This window comes from Mastomys coucha, unplaced genomic scaffold, assembly GCF_008632895.1.
Source record: "Mastomys coucha isolate ucsf_1 unplaced genomic scaffold, UCSF_Mcou_1 pScaffold16, whole genome shotgun sequence".
Classification (NCBI taxonomy): Eukaryota; Metazoa; Chordata; class Mammalia; order Rodentia; family Muridae; genus Mastomys; species Mastomys coucha.
In genome coordinates this window covers 69,315,709-69,324,942 of record NW_022196898.1, presented here as the reverse complement: position 1 = coordinate 69,324,942, position 9,234 = coordinate 69,315,709, and the positions used below count along the sequence as shown (strand labels likewise).

Below are 9,234 nucleotides of genomic sequence, written 5' to 3'. Positions count from 1 at the left end.
AGCATGGAGCCCATGCAGAGGAAAAAGTGGGTCTGAGCATGGAGCCCATGCAGAGGAAAGTGCCCCTGGAGAAGAGGGAGGAAGCCAGGGTTCTGGCACATGATCTGGGCACACAAGTCCAGCAGTGTCAATGTCAGGCTCTCCTGGACTTTTTGGCTCATGGATCTCATAAATCTGACCATGCATAAGCTAGTTTGAGAGGGGTTTCTGTATCTTTATTTGGTTAAAAGTCCCCACTGTCAAAGGAAGTTGGGCTGAAGTCCATGATCATCATGGTGAAACTTACTGGCCATTTCTTAACTGTGGCTTCTGGGAACACAAAAATCCAATCCCAGAGCTTAAAAACAACAAGAACAACAAGGACAAGAACAAGAACAACACCTTTATGTAGCGGTGGAAAGTGATACAGACAATAACTCTAGCGGCAGGTTAAAGGCATCAATCGCTGCGAGCTAAACTGTGTACTCTTTCGTTTTTCTTTCCCAGTCTCTCTTAGTGCAAGAGGCATAGGAACCATGAAGAAGGGAAAGGTGCTGTTCTGAGACACCATTGGAGAGGAGACAGGGCCTCTGTGTGAAATGCTTGTTGGGCAACATTAAATTTGATGCTAGGCATTCGGTGAGAGGTCAGAAGCAAAAACAGAGCCTTGGGGGATACGCATGCAAGTGAAAGGGGACACTTCAGGAACTGAAGGGAGAGATGGCTGGAACTGTGCATGCAGCACACCCAGGGGACAGAGAGAAAGGTCTGGCAAACTGTTACGGTGTTTAACCTATTTAGCCCAATGTTGTCTGAGGAAAAATATCCAATATTAAAATTTCTGGAATGGAGCATCTTCATATATATTCATATTATTTTGAAATTGATCATTTTTTTAAAAGCTGCCTTTGGTGAGTCTGATCGTAGTAAGTTTCACTTTGCAAACCATTTCAGGCTATCTGAGATGGGAGAATTTTTCACATGTAATCCAACAGGCTAAGTTTGGAATCAAAACAACACAACATGTCATCTCTGAGGATAAGACTCAAACATCACATCGGAGCAGAGCCTTGTCAACCTTGTGTATATATATAGGGTCTCGAGATTATTTTGAGAAGTCTGCAGGCTGGGAAGTTCACCACAAGAGCAGATCCTACGCTGATATGGAACAACTGGTGGAAACTTCTATATAAGGATTTTTTTTTCCTCCTGGCAAGGGTATCATGGGCCAACCTCTGTTTATACCAGAGAGAAGAGACAGAGAGACACATTGTATTTCTAAGTTAAATGCAAGTGTTCTGGATTATTGCAACAGACCAACCACCATCATTACTTTTGTTGGAAGAGCAATGGGGCTGCTACCAGTTTTTGTCTGCAAAGCTCCCCATAGCTCCTACCATATTCCGAACGTTGTCTGACGGATAAACCACTAGAGGACTTTCCCCTTTGTGTCCAGGGTGTTAGCTTTGTGAATCTGAGACCTCCTGAATGCACCTTAACTGCTCCTGTGTGTGTTTCTGTCATGGGTGGGCCGGGGTGCTCTACTTTCATCCCTGACTGTCAAGCATAGATAACTGACACTCACCACTATATGATGGTAAGCACCATCCACCCCAGACTTTTCTACTGGACTACACACAGGTGTGGTAGATCTGGTACATTACAGTTAAGGCTTTGGGGCTCTGTTCTACTGGGAAGTGCAAATTCAGAAGCACAGGAAGTAGTGTGGAGCTATACAGACACACAGAAGGTGGCTCCCTCTTAGGTGCATGTGGCTTCTGGGACCTTCAATGGGTTGTAAGTGAGGGTGAGAAGATGCTTGTGCCCGCCCCTTTGTTCTGCTCCCTTTGATACAATCTAGGGGGCTTGATTCTGTTTGGGATTTTTTCTGCCAAATAAAGAATTAAAGACAGGAAAAAAATCTTTCCCATTAATTTATTTATCTATTCACTTTACATTGCAATTGCAGCCCCCCCTTCTCCCAGTCCCTCCCTCAATGGCCCCTCCTCCTCCCCTTCACCTCTGAGAAGCAGGAAGTACCTCTCTGGGAACCCTGGCACCTCAACTCACTGCAGGACTAGGGACATCCTTTCCCACTGTGGTCAGACAAGACAGCCCAGCTAGGCGAGCAGGATCCACAGGCAGGCAACAGAGTCAGGAACAGACCTCGTTCCAGTTGTTGGGGGACCAGCATGAAGTCCAAGCTGCACATCCGCTACACTTTGTATCTGCTATACATCTGCTAGACCTTGTTTGCTTTTTGGTTGGACGTTCAGTCTCTGGGAGTCCCCATGCATCCAAGTTAGTTGACTCTGTTGGTCTTCCTGTGGAGTCCCTATCACCTCTGGGGTCCTCAATTCTTCCCCCAACTCTTCCACAAGATTTCCTGGGCTCCGTCTAATAATTGGCTGTGGGTCTCTGCATCTGTTTCGGTCAGCTGCTGGGTGGAGCCTCTCAGAGAACGATTATGCTAGGCTCTGAAGGCAGAAACATTTTTGAGCAGTACTAGGAGTGGAGAAAATCTCAACCGCCTTAGATAGCAGCAGACAGAGTCAGCAGTTGAAGAAGCTGTGCTTCTTGGGGTGGGTGAGGAGATATGAATACTGCAGATACAAAGAGAAAGACCTTTGCAAAGTGGGGTGGGGCACGACGAATGGGGGGACTTCAGGAAGCTGAAAAGGCCAGTCTCTTCTTGAGGGCTAAGATTCTTAAGTTTCTGAAGAATTTTCCTTTCCCACTTTAGAGTTGGTTAGTTTGAAGAAAGATAGGATGGTAGATTGGCCCACAACTGTTGTGTAACATGTCCTGATCTGACCTCTAACTGTTGAGCCAGTCCGTCAGCAGGTAGCCTGCTGGCGAAAGTAAACAGCCTACAAGGCCTTTGCGTTAGACTGCCAGGCTTCTGTCTCAGGTCGGGAGGGTGAAGAAGAAGCTGGCCATCTTTGAAGTTTGCCAACTTCATTAACTAGCCATGGTCTCCCTCCCTATCTGTCTGCCTAGTAAGGAGTCTAACTCCTAGTTTCTCACCTTAGCCCCAGGTTCCCATACTTGATAGCTCCCTAAACCCCAACTCTGCTGCCTGCAGCTGTGTGAACTCAGGTCAACTTTCATAACTGGGCTGAGTATTTTTTTTTAAAGATTTATTTATTATTATATATAAGTACATTGTAGATGTCTTTACACACACCAGAAGAGGGTGTCAGATCTTATTACGGGTGGTTATGAGCCACCATGTGGGTGCTGGGATTTGAACTTAGGACCTTAGGAAGAACAGTCAGTGCTCTTACCCGCTGAGCCATCTCACCAGCCCCTGGGCTGAGTATTTTTAAGGAAAACATTATAAGGAGTTTTGAGACAGATGTCAGAATTTGGTTTCTTTGGGAGGTGTGTATGGGACCCCCTGGCATAGCTCTCCATCCCAAGCATAGTTGAAGTCTCCAATATATTTGCAAGGAAGCACTGTCCCTTCTCTTGATACAAAAAGCTCAAGGACATCCAGCAGTGGCCAACTTTTCCATTTTCAGTGTTCATTGATCAGAAAGGTAAGGGAGGCTGCTGAGTCTGGAGAGGGGCCTTCCGGCTGCCTGTGACAGCTTCCTTGGAAGCACCAGTTTATCTAAAATGCAATAAATTTTTTCAGCGCTTGGGAAGATAAACATCTGGACTACCAAAAGACGTGGAGAGGATTCTGGAAGTGTCTAGAACCATGGAAAAAGTAGAGTGTGATCATGAGAGACAGGGCAGTGATGGCATTCTGGGACAAGGCTCTAACCCTACCTCATCAGCCACACTGGAGACTTGTGACAAGTTACACAACCTCTCTCAGCTTCTTGATGCTTAGCTGTAAAACAGGACAATCTGTCACTGACAAAGGGGATTGCTGAAAGCATTACTGGAAATCCAGGGAGATGTCTGCTCATTCTTGGCTTGTCATAAGGACTGGATAGATTGTAGTTACTCCGATGGTAAGATTGTTTTCCTACAGAAAGCAAAACAGACACTGGATAAAGTAAGCCTTTCTGGGTGATGGAGTTGTGGGAGAGGGTGAAGCCAAAACTATAAAACATTACAAATTTATTAATACGTCCCACCTTGATAATGTTAGGGTTTCAAAATGTAACAGTTGCACGAGGTAATAGTTCAAAAACTTATACAGGGTGACATGTGGAATAAATAAACGGAACATATTCTAGAAGTAAGAATTCAAAGTATTTAAGATACTGGAATTCAGAGTGGGTCTCCTTGCCCACCAAGGAGGCCTGCTAATCTGGACTCATCAGAGATCAAAAAGATGCCTGAAATTCCTCAGTCTACTCCTGGCAGCCCCACTTGAGGGGCTTAGCTGGGGATCACAGAGTGCCTGCCATTCTATACATTTGATCTTTACAAAGAAACCTGGGCTTGCCTCTGCTGAGAGCTGGTTAGAAGCAGCTCAGATCTTGTGGCTGTGTGCTTTACAGTGAGAGAAGTTAACCACAACTAAAACAAACAAACCAACCAACCCCATATTCCCCAGGCTTGTGTTTTATGTTCCCCAGCCCCTATGAGCTGTGCCTAGGGATTCTGCAGAGACCTATAAGTAGCTTCTTTGGGACACACATGTCAGGGGATGGGTTCTGCGCTCCAGTCTTTCCGTGTCCCTCTCAGATACATTTGAAAACTGGCCCATACAAAGGCTGATGATGTTTTTATAGTAATAGCTAATAATATTACTAATATTAATGATTAACTAGTAATAATAGTCATTGTATAAACTGACGACCCAATCCCTCCATGGTACGGTTTCCTAAGGGAAAGGTTTTAATTATAGATTTGAGAGAAAGAAGAGCCAGAGGCATCCAGAAGAGTCCAGAGCAGAGAGAGAAGTTAGCAGACTGAGCATGGCCAGCAAGCAGGCCTGGCCAGGAGAGGAGGAGGAGCAGAGTGGGGGAGGGAGGAGGAAGAGATGAAGACAAGAGAGGACCAAGAGAGCACATAGCTGAAATAATATGGTTAGGAGGAGAATGAGAAGCTGAGGGAGGGAAGCCTATGAGCTGGAGACATCGGAGTTGGGGGACACACCGGAAGAGCTGGGGAAGCCAAGATGTCAGCGCTGACTCTGAAATGTGTATCAGGGACTCGTGATACCGAGCAAGCCTGGAGGCCAGATGTGCCTTAGTGTGTTAGTAGCCATCTCAGACAGCATTTGCACCTTTCTGCCAGTGATAAGGGTGTCTCCTTTGGTAGAGGGGAACTGACTTTACAAGCTCCCAAGGAATGCTTTTGTCTGTGGGAAAATGGAGTTTCTTTCGAACCTGACAGTCTTTACCAGTCATTCCGTAGCTACTGTGTGTCAGATGTCATGTTAGATGCTAGGAACTTTATTTTTAAAAATCTATTTGGTTATTTTAAATGGCGGTGTGTGCTGCCCTAACGTCTCTCAGTTAATGGGCATCTAGGTAAAGCATCACCGCAGTAGACGTCTGAGTATACAAATCTGTGCTATGCGGCAGGGCGGCTTCTAAAAGGATATTGGAGTCAAACTTTCCAGGTCCAAAGGCATACATACATACTTACATACATACATACATATTTAACATATTGTTAGATAAGACTAATTTTCTGCTTAAAAAAAATGGGTGCCAGGAACTTAGCATATCATACTTATTATTTAACAACTATCCAATCTGTGATTTTAAAAAATCTAGTAAGCTTAATGTATATTAATGTATATTACATTGAGCTCCTATTTTAAGCCAGGCAGGTTTGATCACTTTTTCCCAGAAAAATAGCTACACACAAGACTGTTTGTTTGTTTGTTTGTTTGTTTTTCAAGACAGGGTTTCTTTGTATATAGCCCTGGCTGCCCTGGAACTCACTCTGTAGACCAGGCTGGTCTCGAACTCAGAAATCCACCTGCCTCTGCCTCCCAAGTGCTGGGATTAAAGGTGTGCGCCACAAGGCTTGCAGCAGATAGAGCTGCCATTTGGTCTCTGCCCTTCTTGAGACAAGCGTCCACTTCTGTATCCTCCACAACATGCCCTTCAGCCCACTGCTCTGTGGAAGGACTTTGGCAAATATCGGTGTATTACACAGTCATCTACACCCTGCTGGCGTATATATTGGGATGGAATAGACTCAGGAAATGGTCTCTGAATGAGTTCTAGACGCCAGCCCCCACCTGCCATGGCTGTCAGTTCCTGCGCAGCTCAAGCCCGGCAGAACTGGGCATGAAGGCAGGCTACCTCTTCACTTCCTCCCAACCCTTTCCACTATACAACAGCCAGGCAGGGCATTCAAGAATATCTCTCAGCTCAGAAAGAGCTCCTTGCTTAACTACTATGGCAATGACAGGTCTAGCCATCCAGGGCAGTACGATAGCACACATCATTTGCTTTCTCTGGCCACTACACCTAGCTAGGGGCATGCAGAACTTAGCACACACACACACACACACACACACACACACACATAATGTAAATATATTTATATATTTATATATTTATATATTTATATACACATACACACACACACACATATATATATATGCCAATATATTCCAAAACTACATTTTTTTTTTCTGGAAGGAAATTGTCCTATAGAATGGAAACCATACTCTATTGTGTGGTGTATTCTGTCATGCACATCAGCAAACTCTTCGGTAAGCTCCCTACTGGAGAAACAATGAAGATCTGTGGAAACTAGTCTTATAATTTAATTTGTAAGTTACAATAGCTGCCAGGAGTTAAATATCTGAACCCCTGGGTCTAGTTCTCCATTGTGCTGACTCTGCACTCCAGGCATCTAACTGCTGTGAGCTGTGGCTGGTAGATGCCACTGAAGTCAGTTCTATGTGAGCACAAGGCTGTCAACTCCTGGTGAATTCTCAGTAGCTTGTGCATGACCTTATACAGGTCCCTCCTGACCTGGGCCATGCCCTGTTCATGGTCAAGGCTGGCCTCTCATGACACTCTTGGAGTCTTCTCAACAGCTAGGATTAAAGCAGGCCAAGAACCTGTCTTAGGACAGGGTGTGGCAGGCTCAGCTGGCTGGTGAGAGAAAGCTAACTACTTAAAGCTGCCAAAGCCAAAACTCAGTACCTAGTTTTTTCAAGCAACTTTACCTGTCCTACTGGAGAGTCAACTTTAAATTCAGGAGCTCACACATGTAGGCGCTTGCTTAAGAATTCCATGGGAATTCCTCTTGAGATGACAAGCCTAGAGCCGAGCCTGACCTCAGATGTTAAAAGTGGACCTCTGAGCTGTATTGGAGGCACTGGTCCTCGGACCAACACAAATGTATGTGTGGATATATCTAGTCTTTAAATTTGTTCATGGATTTGCCTTTAAATTTGAATCCAAAGGTTCTTTTGGGGGAAGGGGCAAGTTATCCATCAGAGAAGACTGTTCAAATATGGGTTTAAGCCAATAGTAAGTCTTTATTTGTCCACTGACAACTATACTGGGTGTTGAGGATCTCAGTGTAGCACCAAGCCTTTCTCAGGGTGAGCTTTTATGCACAAAAAACATGTTCTTGGTTGATATACTTCAGTAAACAAGAATAGTTAGTTAAACAGATGCGGAACTACTGAAGCCAAAAAACAAAACAAAACAAAACAAAAAACCAAGGTTATACATTTAGAGACTTTCCCAGAACTATGGACACATTGATGAATTCGGTCTTTGTTGTCATTTTGGTAGATGGTGCTGTCTATGTGCTGAGTTTTATGGCCTGGATGGTACTTCCATTATGGAGTCAGTTGTATGAAGGTCTGGGGCTCCGTTACAACCTTCAGTTTTGTGGGCTCCACTGAAGGTATCCATCTATAAAAGTGAGGGTTCTGAGGACTGGTACTGGGAGAGGAAAGGACAAAACCAGAGAGGAAACTCCCGCGGGGACTGGGTCCCTTCTGAGATCTATCATCAGCCACACTGGGAGTCATCAAAGGCATTTCCCAATAAAAACATGAACTCCCTGGCAGAGGAACCTGGAAAAACGTTCCGGTCTCCCTTCCCTCCACCCCTCCTTCTACCTTCGAGTTTGCTTTGCCAAGAAAAATGGGACACTACCTATGTGAGCTGGCCAGCCTGCTCAGCAGCCAAAGAATATGGAGGCTGACTCAGTCCCAAAGGGCAACAGTCCCCAGGTCTGCGGTCTCCCTACACTTCTCTGAGGGGGACAGCACGCTGTTGGGAGGAGGCTGCCTGGTGTGACTCATGCCACGGAAGTGGAACGCCAGACAGACACATCTGGCTCATCGCTTCCTCCCATATCTTTGCCTATGCTTACTAACCTAGGCAGCGTCGACACTGAAATCAATGTAGAAACTGGAGCTCCCTGGGGGAATCCAACCATTTGAGACCTATGGGTGACAAAAAGGACCTGAGGGTGCCATCGACTTCTTTATCTTTTTCTTCTTTGCGCAATTAGGTGATTTTTTTTCCCCCAGAAGGCTGAGACAAGACAGATTCCTGAACTATATTCCTCAGCTCAGATGCAATCAGAATCTTCTTTGTTTTGTACAATAAATGCCATGTTGGGATAATAGCAAGGAAACATAGCATGAGTGGGGCTTGTAGAAATGACATCTAAAGTGGTACCAGATATCTTAGTCACTGCTCACAGCTCACAGCAATTCTCAGTTCAGGACTGGGAGCATAGCCCCAGCTCCAGGCTTCTCTCACCTGTATAATGTGATTATATCATTCTTAAGAGCCCTCGAGGACATTGCCAGCCTTGAACCTGAAGTTGATTTCTCTAATATGAGAGAAAACTCAATTTAGCCATGCCATTTTTTTTTTTTGAGATAGGGTTTAGCTCCAGTTGGCATCAAACTTATAAAGCTGAGGACAACGCTGAAGTCCTGATGATCCTCCTGCCTCCACCTCCCAGGTGCTGCAGTTGCAGTTAGATACCTCCATGCCTGGTTCAAAGCTCTAACTAACTACTGATCAGCTAGTGGAAGCAGCAGGTAGACAGAAGACGGTCCCAACCACAGTCATTCTCTGAACATCACAGTTGAGTCCCCTGGGAGATCTCTGCTGAGCATTTATTGAGAACCTACTCTGTGTGCCACATAGGTTCTAGGCACTGAGCAAACAGGGATGAATAAAGCAGATTGTCCACCCTTGGCCTCCAGGGATGAAACACTTGATGCGATATTTACTTACCCAAGCACATGGATTGGAGGATACTGCCCACTCGGGTTATTTGCTGCAGCCTGATTTTCCTCCTGGATTTAAACCCAATTCAACACTGAAGGAGTCACTCTTGCTT

The 9,234-nt window shown here is 45.2% G+C and overlaps 1 pseudogene; it reads right to left on the bottom strand.

The window, feature by feature from the left end:
* Positions 1-9,234, bottom strand: part of LOC116093291 — a 16,211-nt pseudogene that overhangs the window by 2,263 nt on the left and 4,714 nt on the right.